The following is an 18,501-nucleotide window of genomic DNA, read 5'->3' on the forward strand; positions in this document are numbered from 1 at the left end:
TATTTGTATAAGTTAGCAGAACCATTTTTCTCTTTATTTAAGAAATTGTAGAGGAGGAAAAATAAAACAAAGAAATCTCAAGATTTTCTTGTTAGGCATAAAAATTCTCCATCCTGTAATAAAAGTAGTCCACGAGAGCTCTATTCCATCCACTGGAAAACCAGAGTGGGTATTTGGGGTCGCTTGCTTTATCTCCCCCCTACCCCGCTCACTGCCCACCTCCTTTTTTTTCTCAATGATAGTGTGCTCACGCAAGAGAATACTATTATATTTTAAACTCCAAGGGTGGAGTCAAATTTCTTCTATGGTATTTTGGCTACTATCTATCTAGTGCTATGCTTTGCTTAGTGGAGGGTGTTAATAAATATTGATTTAGCTGGGTGTGATGGTTAATTTTATGTGTCACCTTCACTGGGCCAAAGAATGTTGGTAAAACATTATTTCTGGAAAACTAGTAAATGTCAGCTTGTAAAACATTATTTCTGGATATATCTGTAAGGAGGTCTCTGGAAGATTAGGATTTAAACAGTAGACTGAGTAAAGATGTCCCTTACCAATGTGGTTAGGCATCATCTAATCCACTGAGGGCCTGAAGAGAACAAAACAGTTGAAGAAGAGCAAATTTCATTCTTTCTTTTTGAGTTGAGACATCTACCTTTACCTGTTCTCAGACACTGGCACTCCTAGTCCTTGGGCTTTCAGACTCAGAGCAGGACTGACACCACTGGGCTCCCCAACCCCTACCCCTCTTCCCAGGTCTTTGGATTGGGCTGAATTATACCTGTGGCCTTCCTGATTCTCCAGTTTGGAGATAGAAGATGGTGGCTGGCCTCTGTGACAGTGTGAAACAATTCCTATCATAAATATAAGTATTTACATAGATTGGTTCTGTTTCTCTGGAAAACCCTAACTAATAGGCGGCATGATAGAATGAATGAGCAGGCATTCAGTCTCAGGTGAGGTTCTCTTGGAAACATTTTGGCCTTGGAGACACACAAACAAGTTTATTGCTCGGGAGATTAGAGTCAAATATACACAGGCACTGATAATGTAGAACTGTGCCCTAGTAATTAGGCCATAGCACATGCTTCACAAAAATACCACTTGACAAATGGCTCATCCTGAGCAAAATTCCAGTAATAGTTCTGCCCTGATTTGCTTTGTGATCTTAAATAATTTATTACCTTCTGTCATCCTACCTCATTTTCTACATCTATAATAGGATATTCTATCAAGGTGCCACAAAAGCACATTAATCAAATGTGCTGTCGTAAATGGAATTGGGTGTTATGTGCTGCCTGCTTGGAAATATTTTTCTGAGAAAAAGTCAAAAGTATTTTTAAAATAGGGTTATTCCTAAAACAAATGACATAATTAAATGCAGGTGTACGAGTAGAGCATTATGTGCTGACAGCTTACACTTAAGAAAATTCAATACTTCTATTTCCTGTATCAACCATTACTCAGCCATACTGATATAAAATATAGAGGAATCAGAGTGATCATAAGCAGATATAATCAAAACCTTATTCCAATAGATACCTACATTACAGTTACTGTGGCAACCCACAACTTTTCTCTCCTGCATTGTGTATCAAAGCTACATGATGTTTCAGCAGCCCAGGTTCCAAGTACAAAAGTTAATGACCCATCTTAATGAACTGTATTTTTAGTCTTACTTGTTCAGTATTGTGGAGGGAAGTAATAAAGTTCTACGGTTCCTGGAAAAAATGGCCAGCGTATTATTTTTAGTGTAAATAGTCAGAATTGAGGTATATTCACAATAAGCAACAAATGTGGGCTTAAAAATAAGCTGCTATTACGGAGCTTCCTAGTGCCAGATGTTATTACATGGTAACTGATAATTTTTGAATCTTAAAATATAAGAGTTGTGAACTTCACTTACTGGTTTTACACAATTATAAGTAACAAAAGCATTTTTTGTTTTTCAAATATGTGTTGGGTTCAAGTCACTATGCCAAGATCACAGACAGGTGCTAACAATCTAATGTAAACTGCCCTTTTTTTAAAAACTTACTTTCTTTCTTCTCCTTCTTTTTTAAGATTTTATGTATTTATGACAGAGAAGGATAGTGAGAGAGGGAACACAAACATGGGGGAGCTGGAGAGGAAGAAGCAGGCTTCCCGCTGAGCAGAGAGCCCGATATGGGGCTCAATCCCAGACATTAGGATCATGACCTGAGCCGAAGGCAGATGCTTAACGACTAAGACACCCAGGGCCCCCTGAACTTTCTTTTCAAATCAAAATCTTCACTGTTAGCATAATATACCTAGTGACCAATGTGCAATTCCCACTTCAATCAAAATACAGAGCATTAGTAATATCCTAATAATCTGTTTCCACTTTGGGCTATTAGTGACCATTTTTGTATATCTTTGGTAAACACAGGTCTGTAACTCAGAAGGCAAATGCTGGGTCACAGGATATGCAAATGTCCAACCTTGATAAATACAGCCAAACAGGATTCCAAAGTTGGACCAATTTGCATTTCTGTCAGCAACATATGCTCCACATCCTTGTCAACTCTTGTTCTTCTCTGTCATTTACATTGTAGTCATTCTGGCAGGCATGTAGTGATATTGCCTTCCACTTATATTTTCCATTTCCATGATAAGTAATATAGTCAAATACCTTTATCACAGGTTCATTGACTAAAAAAATCCCATTTTGGAGATGTCTACTGAAGTCTTAGGCCCATTTTTCTAATGTTAGTCTTTTGTATACTGATTTGGAAGAATTCTTTACATATTTTGGATATGAATCAGATACATGTATTGCAAATATCTTCTTCCACTCTGTAGTCTGCCTATTCATGTTCTTTTTTTTTTAAATTTATTTATTTATTTATTTATTTTTAAGATTTTATTTATTTATTTATTTGACACAGAGAGAGCACAAGTAGACAGAGAGGCAGGCAGAGAGAGAGAGGAAAGCAGGCTTGCTGCTGAGCAGAAAGCCTGATGCGGGACTCGATCCCAGGACCCTGATCATGACCTGAGCCGAAGGCAGCGGCTCAACCCACTGAGCCACCCAGGCGCCCTGCCTATTCATGTTCTTAATGTGTCTTTGGCAAAGAGGTTCTTTAGTGTAGCCCAACTGATCATTTTTTTCCCTTAAGATTAATTATTTTTTGTGTCCAAGAAATTTTTGCCTACCCCCAAATCATAAAGATATTCTCTAATTTTTCCTTTAAAAGCTTTGTTTTCTCTTTCATATTTAAATCTACCCAATTTTCAGAATGGATTTTTATAGTATGGTGTGAGATATGGCCCAATATCTTTTTTCATATTAATATTCTATTCACCCACTACCATTTACTGAAAAGTACATATTTTCTAAATCATGCTTCTGAGACAAGCATGTATGAGAAGGCACATTCAGAAAACATAGGTCTTTAAAAGCAAAACTGCATATAATCATATGACTAATTTGGAATGCTGTAGACTGCCAATACAGATGTAAAAAAATTAATTTATCTTCAGACTAGAGTTGGCAAACTTTTTATGTAAAGAAGGAGATAGTAGGGGTACCTGGCTGGCTCAGTCAGTTCAGCATCAACTCTTGATCTCGGGGTCATGAGCTCTAGCCTGTTGAGTGCAGAGCTCACCTAAAAAAAAAAAAAAGAATGAGATAGTAAATATTTTAGGCTTTGTGCTTCATATAATTTTTGTCCTAACTACTCTGTGTTCTACAGTGTGCTACTATAGCAAAAAGAATAGGTTTAGACAACATGTAAATAAATGGGCATGGTAGTATTCCAATAAATTTACTTACAAAACCAGGTACAAGGCTGGATTTGGCCTGATGGCCATGCTTTGCCAACTCCTGCAAAATTTTACAAAAATTTCATCAAAAATTTACAAAGTAATTATGTATTTCTTTATTTCTTGTATCAGTGAAAACCATATATAGGAATAGGCCTTTGGCAGACAGATGGTCTGATCCTGCTTAGGAATTGTTCATAGGAGTTGATATTGATTCATCCAGTCTAAGCTACCTTAGATGTTTCATGAGTATTTAAGGTAAGACTGAGTGAATCAATAGCAATTTCTCCAGTAAATCATCCCTAGGCAGTCATTTGGTGAGAATTTTCAGAATGGTTTGGCAGGCAAGAATTCTACCACTGAACCACCAATGCCCTACTCAGAATGGTTTGGAAGGAAGGATTATGTGGTATAAAGTTCCCTGAGAGGAGAGGGAATGGAATTCTTGAGGACCTGATCGGATCATCTTCCCAAGTCAGCTCACTTCACTGGCAGCTTGATATCTCTGTGGGGACCTGAAGATCAGGGAGGTTTGCACCTACTATTGGAAACACTGCTGTGATCCCTGTTTTAGTGCAAATGAACTGTGTCACTTACCTAAATAAAAGACAGTAGTATCCTCACCCTGTGTCTATAGTCTGTTTCTGTCAATCACTTCTGAAACTCTTACACTCCTGGTTATAGAAAATAAACTTCATTGTAAGTGAAATTCAGAAATTGGTTTAAGCCACACGTCAATCATGAATCAAGGAAAAAACATCTTTAGTACAAGTGGTTTAAACTTTTACATTTTTCCCTTATGAAAATGCTCTTTTTGTACTTCCTGATATTTAATTACCAGATTAATTGACAGTCAGTTTTGTATGGGTCTAAATAGAAAAGTAAAGCTATCAATGCATTTTGCTGAGGGATTTAAGCTTCAACCTCCCTTGTTTGTCAAATTTCCATTCACAATTTATGTATTTTAATTAACCATTATCATTTTTAAATGATAGTTTAAAGCATCACATAAGAATCAGTGAAAAGTGGGGCACCTGGGTGGCTCAGTGGGTTAAAGCCTCTGCCTTCGGCTCAGGTCATGATCTGAGAGTCCTGGGATTGAGCCCCACTTCGGGCTCTCTGCTCAGATGGGAGCCTGCTTCCTCCTCTCTCTCTCTCTGCCTACTTGTGATCTCTGTCTGTCAAATAAATAAATTTAAAAAAAAAGAAAAAAAGAATCAGTGAAAAGTGAATCAAATTTTACTTAGGTAGCTACTTAATCAAATCATAGGATTTCAGACATAACAGCAGTGGACAAGTTAGCTGCCACAGAGCATTATCTTTAAAGTTTCTGGAAACTTCTCTCCTCACTAGGTTCCTCACCTAAATGCAGTTGTTTCAATCAGAGGTTGTTCCCTTCATACGTATAGGGCAAACAAGCACTGTTCTCAATCTGGAACTGAGACCAAGGGATTTTAGCCTGGGTGTGTCTGCTGTCTTGAATATAGGAAATGGAAACTCAAGAGCGGCTGTTTGTGTTATTTTCCTCATGTGAACTAAAAATCAGAGTGAGCCACACTGCATTACTAGCGAAGAATGGATCAAGTGCAGAGTTGGGGTGAAGGGTGTCCCTGGATAGCCTATAGCACTCCAGGCTGTTACTGAAGCTCAGCTTCAGTACAGCTTCTGTGAGATACACATTTATTCTTTACACCAATCCCCTCCTCTTTCTCTCTCTCAAACTAGGTAAAGAGGGTTTCTGTTAGTCACAACTGAAATATTTCTAATACATCATCTAGGCCACACTTTTCATGGTATAGGAAAAGAAACATAAGTCGAGGGATGATAAAGGATTTTCTCAAAGACCTCATTTTCAGTGACAGAGCTGTAACTAGAACCCAGTCTTCTCCCTTTTTGCCAACTTTTTTGTCCAGGTGAAGCTAGACAGACATTTATTAGATGAATGAATCAGTGACTCCATGAATGAATTCACCTTGAATCTCAGCTTGTAATTAGTTTTTTCTAATGGGTTTGCTCTCTTCTTTTGGTCTGAATATATGATAACTGTCTGGGGTACTTAATTCCCAGAAGGGAAAACGCTCAGTTTTAGAGTTGTGCTTTTCCTGCTCAAACAGTTTGAGCTAATTATGGAAAGGCCTTATTTGGTATAGCAGATTCTGTGCATGGCTCAGAGGTCCCCTTCAGAAGGAGGCATTCATATCCCTAGCTCCTGGAAGTGTTGGCTGCTGAAGGTTCACAACTGTTGCTCTTTCTAGTTGCACAACTGAAGGGAATTGACTCAGTGAGGCTATGCCTTTCCCTGGGGTCTGCCTGTTCTCCATGATTGCTGATGCCAGGAAACAACAGCTTGGTCCTCTTGCCTCAGCTCAGCAAAATTCTGAAGGCCATTTCATTTCCAGGCTTCCTTTGCAGCTGTGTGGCAGTTCAAAAACTCCCTCTGCCCAACCTTCTTTACTCCCTCATAGGGGTTATTCCTGAGCACACTCCTTAATTTAAATCTCCTCCATGCACAAGGTCTATTTCTCTGGGAATCTTATCCAAGACAGTAGAACTTTCACTCTGTTACCAGAATAAAAGATAAGAGGAGCAAAAAAGCTACAAAAAGCAGTATCAGAAAGCTTAAGATTCCCCAAAGTTCTCCTGTCTCACAAACAAAACTCCATTTTCACTCTAATTGATATTTTAAAAGTGTTCGTTGTGAGTTTTTTTAATAAATTCTTTTTTATATAATTTTTCATTTTTTAAAAAAACTTTTATTTTTAAAAATATTTTATTTATTTATTTGACAGAGAGCGATCACAAGCAGGTAGAGAGGCAGGCAGAGAGAGGAAGGGAAGCAGGCTCCCAGCAGAGTAGAGAGCCCTATGTAGGGTTCGATCCCAGGACCCTGAGATCATGACCTGAGCAGAAGGCAGAGGAATTATCCCACTGAGCCACCCAGGTGCCCCTAATTTTTTTTTATTAACATATAATATATTATTAGCCCCAGGGGTACAGGTCTGTGAATCACCAGGTTTACACACTTCATAGCACTCACCTTCCCCAGTGTCCATAACCCCACCACCCTCTCCCTACCCCCTACCCCCGGAAACCCTGTTTGTTTTGTGAGATTAAGAGTCTCTCATGGAAAAACAATGAATACTGTTATGCTGAAAAAAAAAATTAAAATTAAAAAAAAAAAAGTCTCTCATGGTTTGTCTCCTTCCTGATCCCATCTTGTTTCATTTATTCTTTTCCTACCCCATAAGCCCCCCCACGTTGCTTCTCAACTTCCTCATATCAGGGAGATCATATGATAATTGTCTTTCTCTGATTGACTTATTTCACTAAGCATAATACCCTCTAGTTCCAACCACGTCGTCACAAATGGCAAGATTTCATTTCTTTTGATGGCTGCATAGTATTCCATGGTATATATATATACCACCTCTTCTTTATCCATTCATCTGTTGATGGACATCTAGGTTCTTTCCATAGTTTGGCTATTGTGGACATTGCTGCTATAAACATTCGGGTGCACGTGCCCCTTTGGATCACTACATTTGTAACTTTAGGGTAAAGACCCAGTAGTGCAATTGCTGGGTCTTAGGGGAGCTCTATTTTCAACTTTTTGAGGAACCTCCATGCTGTTTTCCAGAATGGCTGCACCAGCTTGCATTCCCACCAACAGTGTAGGAGGGTTCCCTTTCTCCGCATCCTCGCCAGCATCTGTCATTTCCTGACTTGTTAATTTTAGCCATTCTGACTGGTGTGAGGTGATATCTCATTGTGGTTTTGATTTGTATTTCCCTGATGCCGAGTGATGTGGAGCACTTTTTCATGTGTCTGTTGGCCATCTGGATGTCTTTGCAGAAATGTCTGTTCATGTTCTCTGCCCATTTCTTGATTGGATTATTTGTTCTTTGGGTGTTGAGTTTGATAAATTCTTTTATAGATTTTGGATACTAGCCCTTTATCTGATATGTCATTTGCAAATATCTTCTCCCATTCTTTAAGTTGTCTTTTGGTTTTGTTGACTGTTTCCTTTGCTGTGCAAAAGCTTTAGATCTTGATGAAATCCCAATAGTTCATTTTTGCCCTTGCTTCCCTTGCCTTTGGTGATGTTCGGAGGAAGAAGTTGCTGTGGCTGAGGTCGAAGAGGTTGCTACCTGTGTTCTCCTCAAGGATTTTGATGGATTCCTTTCTCACATTGAGGTCTCTCATCCATTTTGAGTCTATTTTCGTGTCTGGTGTAAGGAAGTGGTCCGGTTTCATTTTTCTGCATGTGGCTGTCCAATTTTCCCAACACCATTTGTTGAAGAGGCTGTCTTTTTTCCATTGGACATTCTTTCCTGCTTTGTGGAAGATTAGTTGTCCATAGAGTTGAGGGTCTATTTCTGGGCTCTCTATTCTCTTCCATTGATCTATGTGTCTGTTTTTGTGCCAGTACCATACTGTCTTGATGATGACAGCTTTGTAATAGAGCTTGAAGGCTGGAATTGTGATGCCACCAACGTTGGCTTTCTTTTTCAATATTCCTTTGGCTATTCAAGGTCTTTTCTGGTTCCATACAAATTTTAGGATTATTTGTTCCATTTCTTTGAAAAAAAAAATGGATGGCATTTTGATAGAGATTGCATTAAATGTGTAGATTGCTTTAGGTAGCATAGACATTTTCACAATATTTGTTCTTCCAATCCATGAGCATGGAACATTTTTCCATTTTGTTGCATCTTCCTCAATTTCTTTCATGAGTACTTGTTAGTTTTCTGAGTATAAATTCTGTGTCTCTTTGGTTAGGTTTATTCCTAGGTATCTTATGGTTCTGGGTGCAATTGTAAATGGGATGGACTCCTTAATTTCTTTCTTCTGTCCTGTTGTTGGTGTAAAGAAATGCAACTGATTTCTGTGCATTAATTTTATATCCTGATACTTTACTGAATTCCTGTACAAGTTCTAGCAGATTTGGAGTGGAGTCTGTTGAGTTTTCCACATATAGTATCATATAATCTGCAAAAAGTGATAGTTTGACTTCTTCTTTGCTGATTTGGGTGACTTTCATTTCTTTTTGATGTTTGATTACTGAGGCTAGGACTTCTAGTACTATGTTGAATAGCAGTGGTGATAATGGACATCCTTGCCGTGTTCCTGACCTTAGCGGAAAAGCTCTCAGTTTTTCTGCACTGAGAATGATATTCACTGTGGGTTTTTCATAGATGGCTTTGATGATACTGAGGCATGTACGCTCTATCCCTACACTTTTCAGAGTTTTGATCAGGAAAGGATGCTGTACTTTGTCAAATGCTTTTTCAGCATCTATTGAGAGTATCACATGGTTCTTGTTCTTTCTTTTATTAATGTATTGTATCACATTGATTGATTTGCGGATGTTGAACCAACCTTGTAGCCCTGGAATAAATCCCACTTGGTCGTGGTGAATAATCCTTTTAATGTACTATTGGATCCTATTGGCTAGTATTTTGGTGAGAATTTTCGCATCTGTGTTCAAGGATATTGGTCTATAATTCTCTTTTTTGATGGGATCTTTGCCTGGGTTTGGGATCAAGATAATAGTTGTGAGTTACTTTATCACTGTTTACTTCTTTAGGATATCAAAAGTACATCGTCTTATATATTTATTGTATTTTATCAACCACTTTCTAATAAATTACTTTCATATTCTTAAAATTCTGTTTAATCCCTCTACAGCAGTAATTATACTACAACTGCCTCCTTCTTTGCTGGGTTTCTCTTCTAGATTGTCTTGTTTTTGAATCACTAGCACCTATCTTTCAGACTGCCCCTGAGCAATTCAGTTAATGTTGGTTGAATAAATAGATTGTATTCAGTTGAAATTTGGAATGATTATAGCAGGGAAAAAACCTCTTAAACTGAAGGCCTGAATCACATTTCATTAAATAAGATTTCTTTTTAAAATTAAAAAAATTTTTTACTATATATATATATTTAAAGATTTTGTTCGTTTAACTGAGAGAGTGAAGAGCATGGGGGGCAGTGGTAGAGAGAGAGGAGGAAGCGAACTCCCCACTGAGCAGGGACCTGGGACACAGGGCTTGATCCAAGGACCCTGGACTGACTGAGCCACCTAGGCACCCCCGAATAAGATTTCTTATACTCAGAAGCCTTGAGATATTAACAATGAATTGTCAGAAAGACATTTTAGAAACTTGTTTGTTTCTAAAAGAAACAATATCTGGAATTCTGAATTTGGCAACAAGTGAACTAAGCTAATGTAGAACCATTTCCCCAACAAAATGCTGAATGAGATTCAATTTTTAATTTCCTCCAACTTTTATTTTGAGAAATTTCAAAGCTAAAGAAAACTTCAAAGTCCACAAACAAACAAACAAAAAGCCCTTGCCTTTTTCTTTCTCTCCTTGAGTGTCTTTATGAACTCATGGGAATTTTATTTTTTAATATTATTAGTCCACGAGAGTTGAATTATTATTTTTGATCCATATACAATGTCCCAAATTTGACCGAAGAGTTCTTTTAATCTGGCCTCTGTGTCCTTTTAACATTACATTAGTCTTTAAGTATTTCTTTGCATTCTGGCTCATATTACATGGCTGAGCTCACAAGAAAAGAAAATTCGTATTTGCTAGAAAGATAACTGAAAACCAAGCAGACTGTAATTGTAAACTGACACCGAGGTAACCCAGGAGGCTGTAAGGGGACCTGGATCTGGTCCTTAATAGCTAAGGGCTTAGATTTTAGTTCCCACATATCCAGGTGATGAGCCCCTGGCGTTGGGTGTAGCATGGAATAGAAGTGAGATCTCTATACAGAGCAGGTCCTCTTCAAAGAGCTGCAAGTGCCATGAAATGGGACTGAAAAACTTTTCATAAGGCCAGAGAGAGAGAAAAGATCCAGGGACTCTGGGTGGAGGAAAAAAAAAAACACTGGTGACAGAAGAAAATCACTACAGTGATTCAGTATCAATTTTAAATTACCTGAGTGGTATGGACATCTCCAAGGTACTCTTGGCATGCTTGGCAAAGGCATGTATAAACTCTTTTTGGATGGACACTCCCATGATCTACAATTCTACATTAGATCTTCAGAAAAATAACAACTGCCATTCAAAATATACACATATCAAAAAATTAAAAGACACATGAGTAAAGACTGTCACGAACAAAGGAGTACTGAAAATCTAGACAGCTGATAAAATAGAATATTCTGAGAGAGACCATAACATTAGTATTTTTTTTAGAGACAGAGTACATGTGAGTAGGATGGGCGGAGGGGCAGGCTCTGCACCCAGCATGTAACCCAACATGGGACTAGATTTCATGACTTGAGTCGAAATCAAGAGTCAGACGCTTAGATGACTGAGCCACCCAGGCACCCCTAAAATTAGTATCTTTAAATTATGAAACATACAAAGTATGATTAGAGATCAAATCACTCTGCAAAAGGAACAGTGTATTTGATTTTTAAAAAATGACTAGAAATGAAAAATAAAATCAATGAAATTACAAGAGAAATGCATGGTGTGAATAAAATGACCAGCCACAAATGAAGAAAGTAATAATGAATTAGAGCAGATACTAAACCAGTAAAATTGAGTCAAGTATCAGAATGAAGCACAATGAGAGATGCCTAAGAGAAGCTCTACTAGGAAAAACTGTAGAGAATGTTTGTGAGATACTGAAAATATCGTGGATGGGAAATTTCCAAAATTGAAGCATAGCTTGACTCCTCAGAAAAATGAAATAAACTAGGGGCGCCTGGGTGGCTCAGTGGGTTAAGCCTCTGCCTTCTGCTCAGGGGACTGAGCCCACATCGGGCTCTCTGCTCTGCCTACTTGTGATCTCTCTCTGTCAAATAAATAAATAAATAAATAAATCTTTTAAAAAAAATGAAATACACCAAGTTTGAGTAGGATAAACAAAAATAAAAATGCTGCCTAGAATACTGAAGAAAACACAAAAATCTTAAAAGCAATCATAAAGAAAGGGCAAATAAGGTAAAAGGGATTGGAATTAAACTGCTGATAAACATCTCAGCAGTAAAACAAGATTAAAAGATAATGCAACAGTGTATATGAAGTGCTAAGGGCAAAAAAAGCCAACATAGAATTCTGTACTTAACTAGACTATTATTCAAGAGAAAAGGTGAAAATAAGTATTTACAGACACACATAATTATTGAAAGAAATATTAAGAATGTATAGAATGGTCAGTTGCTACTATTTTTCAGTTCTTTGACCAACACTACACTTAAAATCACTCTAGCTTTGTAATATTTTTAACAGCTTTATTATAGTTGATATACAAGTTAACTATACATATTTAAAATGTACACATGCATTTTGTACATTTTTTGGTATGTGCATACACATATGAAACCATTACTACAATCAAGATAATGAGCATATACATGACCCTCCAAAATTTCCTCATGCACCTTTTTAATCCTACCCTCCCTCCCTCCCCATGCCCTCATGCCCTGGTAACTACTTATCTGCTTCCTATCACTATGAATTAGTTTGCAGTTTCTAGACTTTTATATAAACAGAATCATAAAATATGTACTCGTTTTTAGCTGTTTTTTTCTCACTGAGGATAAAGTATTTTGAGATTCATCCATGTTGTTGCATATAGCAATAGTTCATTTCTTTTTATTTCAGAGTATTCCTTTGTATGGATATGATAAAATTTATTTATTCATTCATCTGCTGATAGACATCTGGGTTGTTTACAGTTTTGGGCCATTACAAATGAAGTTGCTAGGGCACCTGGGTGGCTCAGTTGTTGGGAGTCTGCCTTCGGCTTAGGTCGTGATCCCAGGGTCCTGGGACTGAGTCCCACGTCTGGCTCCCCCACTCATGGGAAGCCTGCTTCTCCCTCTCCCGCTCCCCCTATTTGTGTTCCCTCTCTCGCTGTTTCTCTCTGTGTCAACTAAATAAATAAAATCTTTTTTAAAAAGTCTTTTCTATTGAGATATAACTGACATATAACATATTAGTTTCAGGTGTATACTGTAATGATTCAGTATTTGTATGTACTGTGAAATAATCACAATAATAACAATAAGTAAAATAATAAGTCTAGCTAAAATTCATCACCACATACAGCTGCAGTATCTTTTCTTGTGATGAGAACTTTTAAGATTTACTCTTAGCATCTTTCAAATATACAATATTATTAAATACAGTCACCATGCTGTACCTTATATTCCCATGATTTATTTTTTTTACAACTGGAAACTTGTACATTTTGACCACCTTTGATCACCCTTTCTGCTCATTCCTCACCCCTTGTCTCTGGAAGCTACCAATCTGTTCTCTGTATCTATGAGTTCATTCTTTTTGGTTTCAGAGTCCACAAATAAGTGAGATAAAAAATATTTGTCTTTGTCTGACTTATTTCCCTTAGCATAATGTCCTCTAAGTCCATCCATGTGGTTGCAAATGGCAAGATCTTATTCTTTTTTATAGGTGAATAATATTCGTATATATATATATATATGTATATATATATGTATATATAATATACACATACCGCATTTTCTTTATCCATTCATCCATCAATGGACACTTAGGTTACTTCCATGTCTTACTGCTGTAAATATGCTGCAGTCAACATGGGGGTGCATATACCTTTTCCAGTTAGTGTTTTCTTTAGAGAAGAAGTGGAAGTGCTGGATCAAATGAGTTTTATTTTGAATTTTTTGAGAAACTTCCATACTGTTTTTCCATCATGCCTGCACCAGTTTACATTCTACCAACAAGATACAATATAACCCTAACCCTAACCCTTTTTGCCCACATTCACACCAAAACTTCTCTCTTATCTTTTTGATGAGTCATTCTACATCATTCTCAGATCATTCTCACATCAACCACAGATATGAGGTGATACCTGTGGTTTTGATTTGTATTTCACTGATAAACAGTGATGTTGAGCATCTTTTCATGTAGTTGTTGTCCATTTGTAGGTCCTCTTTGGAAAAATGTCTATTCAGATCTTCTGCCCACTTATTAAATTGGATTGTTTTTTGCTATGGAGTTGGTAAGTTCTTTACATATTTTGGATATTAGCCCCTTATCAGATATGACCTGCAAATATTTTCTCCAGTTCTATAGGTTGCCTTCATCTGATTGATGGTTTCCTTTGCTATGAAATATAAATAAGTTTTTGCATGGATAAATGCTTTCATTTCTCTTAGATAAATACTAAGGAGTGGAAAGTTTGGATTACATGGGGAGTATATGTTTAAATTCTTAAGAGTTTTTCAAATTTTTTCTGCCATTTTGCATTGTATTCAGCAGTATGTGGGAATTTCAGTTCCTCTAGATCCTTGCCAATCCTTGGTATGATCACTCATTCTAATTTTAGCTACCAGAAAAGGTATATAGCAGTATATAGCATTATTCAATTGTGATTTTAATTTCCAAAGACTAATAATGTTGAACATCTTTTCATGTGCTTATTTTCCACTTGTATATTTTTTTGATAATTCGGTAACTTGGTAATTTTTTCAAATATTGATCTGTTTTAAAATTTAGGTTGTCCCCTTATTTTAAAAGTTCTTTATACATTTGAGATACAAGTTTTTTTTTTTTTTAAGATTTTACTTATTTATGTGACAAAGAGCAAAAGAGGGAACACAAGCAGGGGGTAGCTGGAGAGGGAGAAGGAGGCTCTCTGCTGAGCCTGGAGCCCAAGGACCTTGGGCTAGATCCTAGATCCTAGATCCTCTAGATCCTCTAGATCCTAGAGCTGGAGGCAGATGCCTAACAACCAAGACACCCAGGTGTGCCTGGATACAAGTTCTTTATCAGTTTATTATTTGTGAATATTTTCTCCCAATCTGTGGCTTGTCTTTTCATTCTCTTAACAGTTACCTTTTACAGAGTAAAGGTTTTTAATTTTGATAAAGTCCAGTTTATTAAATTTTTTTGTTAATGTATGGTACATTTTGTGTCATATCTAAGAAATCCATGCCTAACCCAGAGTCACAAAGATTCTCTCCTGTTATCTCAAGAAGTTTTACAGTTTTAGGTTTTACATTAAGTTTATGATCGATTTTGAATGAATTTCATATACATATAGTTTGAGGTATAGATCAAAGTTCCATTTTTTGCATATGGATATCTAATTTTACTTTTGTCATAGCTGATTTAGCCACTTGTGGACCTTTATTATTCCTCATAAATTTCTGAGTAAATTTTAGTAGTTCCTCAAAAAAACCCTACTGCAATTTTAACTGTGATTACAATGAATTTAAAGGTCAATTTGGGTAGAATCAACATGAGCATAAGTCTCCCCAATTATATCACTGAAATTCTCTTGCCATAGTAATCAACACCACCTCCATGTGTCTAAATCTTACTGGAATTTTAATTGTGATTACCCTGCGACACTCCCTCTCCAATGAAACACTTTTTTCACTTGGCTTCCAGGACTCTACCCAGGGGTCAACAAACTTTTTCTATAAGGGGAGCAGATAGTAATTTGAGAGTATGAAAGCAGCTATAAGAAAATATATAAATGAACAAATGTGGCAGTATTCCTATAAAGTTTTATTCACAAAAAATGGCAGTGTGTCAGATTTAGTCCTTGTGAGCCACAGTCTGTCAGCCTCTGTTCTACATTCTTTTTGTTTTCATTTCACCTTACTGGAAACTTCTGTGTCTCTTGTGCTTATTATTCCTTATTTCCTAAACCTCTCAACACTGGAGTAATCCAGGACTCAACTTTCCTTCTCTAGGTATAATCAATTTCTTGGTGATTTCATCCAATATTATAAATTTAAGTAGTTTATTTAAGTAAATGGCTGCCAAATATGTATGTCCAGCCCAGACAACTTCCTGAACTCCAGCTATTAACATTTGTTGTCTTATTAATATCTCCGCTTGGATACCTAATAGGCATTTCAATCAATACATGTCCAAAACTAAACTCTTGATCTTTGTTCACAAACCTAGTCTGTTTTCACCATAATAATTGATGGCAACAGTATATTTCCAGTTGCTCAGGTCAAAACCGTTGGGAATCATCCCGGACTCCTTTTTTTCTGTCTCACCTTACATGTACTCCATCAGGAAAACCATGACCTCTGTCAAAATATACCCAGAATCTGGCCACTTCTTAATCACCATCATTGCTGCCACTCTGGTCTAAGGCATTATCACCTCTTACCTAGATTTATGCAACAGATTTCTAGTTGATATTAATGCATTGAACCTTGCTCCATAGTCTCTTCTGAGCATAAGCGCCAAAGCGATCTCTTTATTTTTTAAAAGGTTTTATTTATTTGATGCATAAAGAGAGATCACAAGTAGGCAGAGAGGCAGGCAGAGATAGCATGGAAAGCAGGTTGCCTGCTGAGCAGAGAACCCCATGCAGGGCTTGATCCTAGGACCCGAGATCATGACCTGAGCCCAAGGCAGAGGCTTAACCCACTGAGCCACCCAGGCACCCCCAAAGTGATCTCTTTAAAACTTAAAATCAGATCCTATCACTTCTCTTTTCAAAACCATCCAAAGGCTCTGCATTTTATTAAGAGTGAAAACCACAGTTCTTGTAATAGCCCACATAAAGTGGCATCCAGTCTCTACATCCTTCTACCAGATCATTTCTATGATTTCATCTCCTACTACTCACCCCATTAACCACTTTGCTCCTGTCACTGGGCATGAACCAGTCTTAGGAACACTGCACTAGCAGTCTGCTGTTTGGTAAGCTCTCCCCTTAGATAGAAGGATCCTGCACATCCTAATCTTTACTCAACTATCTCTTTCTTTGTGAGAACTTCCCTGATCATATTTACAATTGCAACACCCTACTGTTCCAGGCTTTCCTATCTCCCTTTCTTGCGCTTCTTTCTGATTTACTTGTTAATTTTGTTTGTCTGTCTATCACCTCCAGAAGTAAGTTCCCCCTGGGCAGTGAATTAGTGAGCTGCCCAACAGGAAATAGATGGTACACTTAAAATAACAGCCATTTGAGAATGATTTACTTGGAAAATAACTACAAAACTATGTGTAGGGGAACCCATATGGTTAGTGCCAGAGGAGCTATTGCAACCCCAGGCCTGAAGAGGAAAGGGAAGCTCTTACCCAAGCCGGAAGAAGTGAACTGTACAGAACTCACCATGAAAGATGCTGTGAGGGATAGTGTAAGGTAACCTTTCAGATAGTCAGAAAGATAAATACCTTCCTTCACTCTCCTCCTGATCTCCTGCGGGCATCCCCCATTAGAGAACCAGCCAAAAGTCAGAGGGTACAGAAGCCACTTGAGCTGGTTGGTACAGGTCAGTCCTCCCAGAGAAGGTTGTAAGCAGAATCAAAAAGGGCGAAGAGTGGATCTAAAATGACAAACAAGACAAGGCAGGCTTTTTTGTTACTAGGGTTCATGTCTGTATCAAACTCAATAGGTTTACAATAAAAGTGTCTAGGTCTCTCTGTTCAAAAAAGACGGAACAATTGATTATGCCAACTGCTGAAAGAATGAATAAAATGAGGACTAAAAATTGACCTTTGAACTTAAAAGTGGAGGTCACCAGTAACTGGGAAAATATGGGTCTGATTGGAATGGCAGAGATTAAGTCTTGACTGGGATTTCCGTAAGATAGAGTTAGGAGAGAAGTGGCGACAGAAAGGACAGAAGCCTCTTAGTAAAAAGTGCAGAAAAATGATGTTGAAGCTCAAGGGTGGTGGTGGGTTCAATAAAGCTTTTTTTTTTGGAAATATTTATTTTTTTAATTAAATATTTTATTCATTTATTCGACAGGCAGAGATTACACATAGACAGAGAGGCAGGCAGGGGTGGGGAGGGGAGGAGACTCCCTGCTGATCAGAGAGCCTGATGTGGGGCTCGATCCCAGGGCTCTGGGATCATGACCTGAGCTGAAGGCAGAGGCTTTAACCCACTGAGCCACCCAGGTGCCCCTGGGAAATATTTTAGAATGTTGAATACTGTTGAAAACAATCCAGTGGAGGGAGGGGGGGGGGATAAAGATTTGGTGGAAGAGAGAAATAATTGTAGGAACAAAGTCCTTAAGTGATTCCAATATATAGTAACTTGGGATATGATCACAGTTGTTTTGCATGTAATCAGGAAAAGGATGGGCTATCCAATAAATGATGCTGAGGCAAACTTTTCCCATAAAAAAGGATAAAATTAAACCCCTCCCTCATAGACAAAAATAAATTCTAGATGTCATAAAGAACCAAAAGTAAAAAGCAAAATTTAAATGTTCAAAGGAAAATATATCAGAAGACCTCTGACTATAGAGTAGAAAATAATACTTGAAAAGGTACAAAAACAAAAGATATTTAAGAATGGATACACTAAAATAAATTCCCATACTACAGGTTTATATAAATAGTGTTAAAAGACCAGTCACATTATGGAACAAAACATTTACATGGCAGATAACAGACACAGGATTAGTACCCAATATATGTAAAAAAAGGGATCAGTAAGAAAAATCCAAGAGAAAAAAGTGAACAAAGGATATGAACACACATTCATAAAGGCAAACTGTAATGACCAATAAACACAAGATGATCTACTTCACCTGTAATCCAGAAACGCAAATTAAAACAGGATCTATTTCATATCCATCGATTTGAAAAAAATGGGAGAAGTCATATATAATAACAACAGTGAGGATAAGGAAAAATGGGACCTCACACAGTACTGACTAGAATATAAACTGGTACAACTACTTTAAAGAACAATTAAAAATTCCTGGAAG

Source organism: Meles meles, chromosome 3, assembly GCF_922984935.1.
Source record: "Meles meles chromosome 3, mMelMel3.1 paternal haplotype, whole genome shotgun sequence".
Taxonomy (NCBI): Eukaryota; Metazoa; Chordata; class Mammalia; order Carnivora; family Mustelidae; genus Meles; species Meles meles.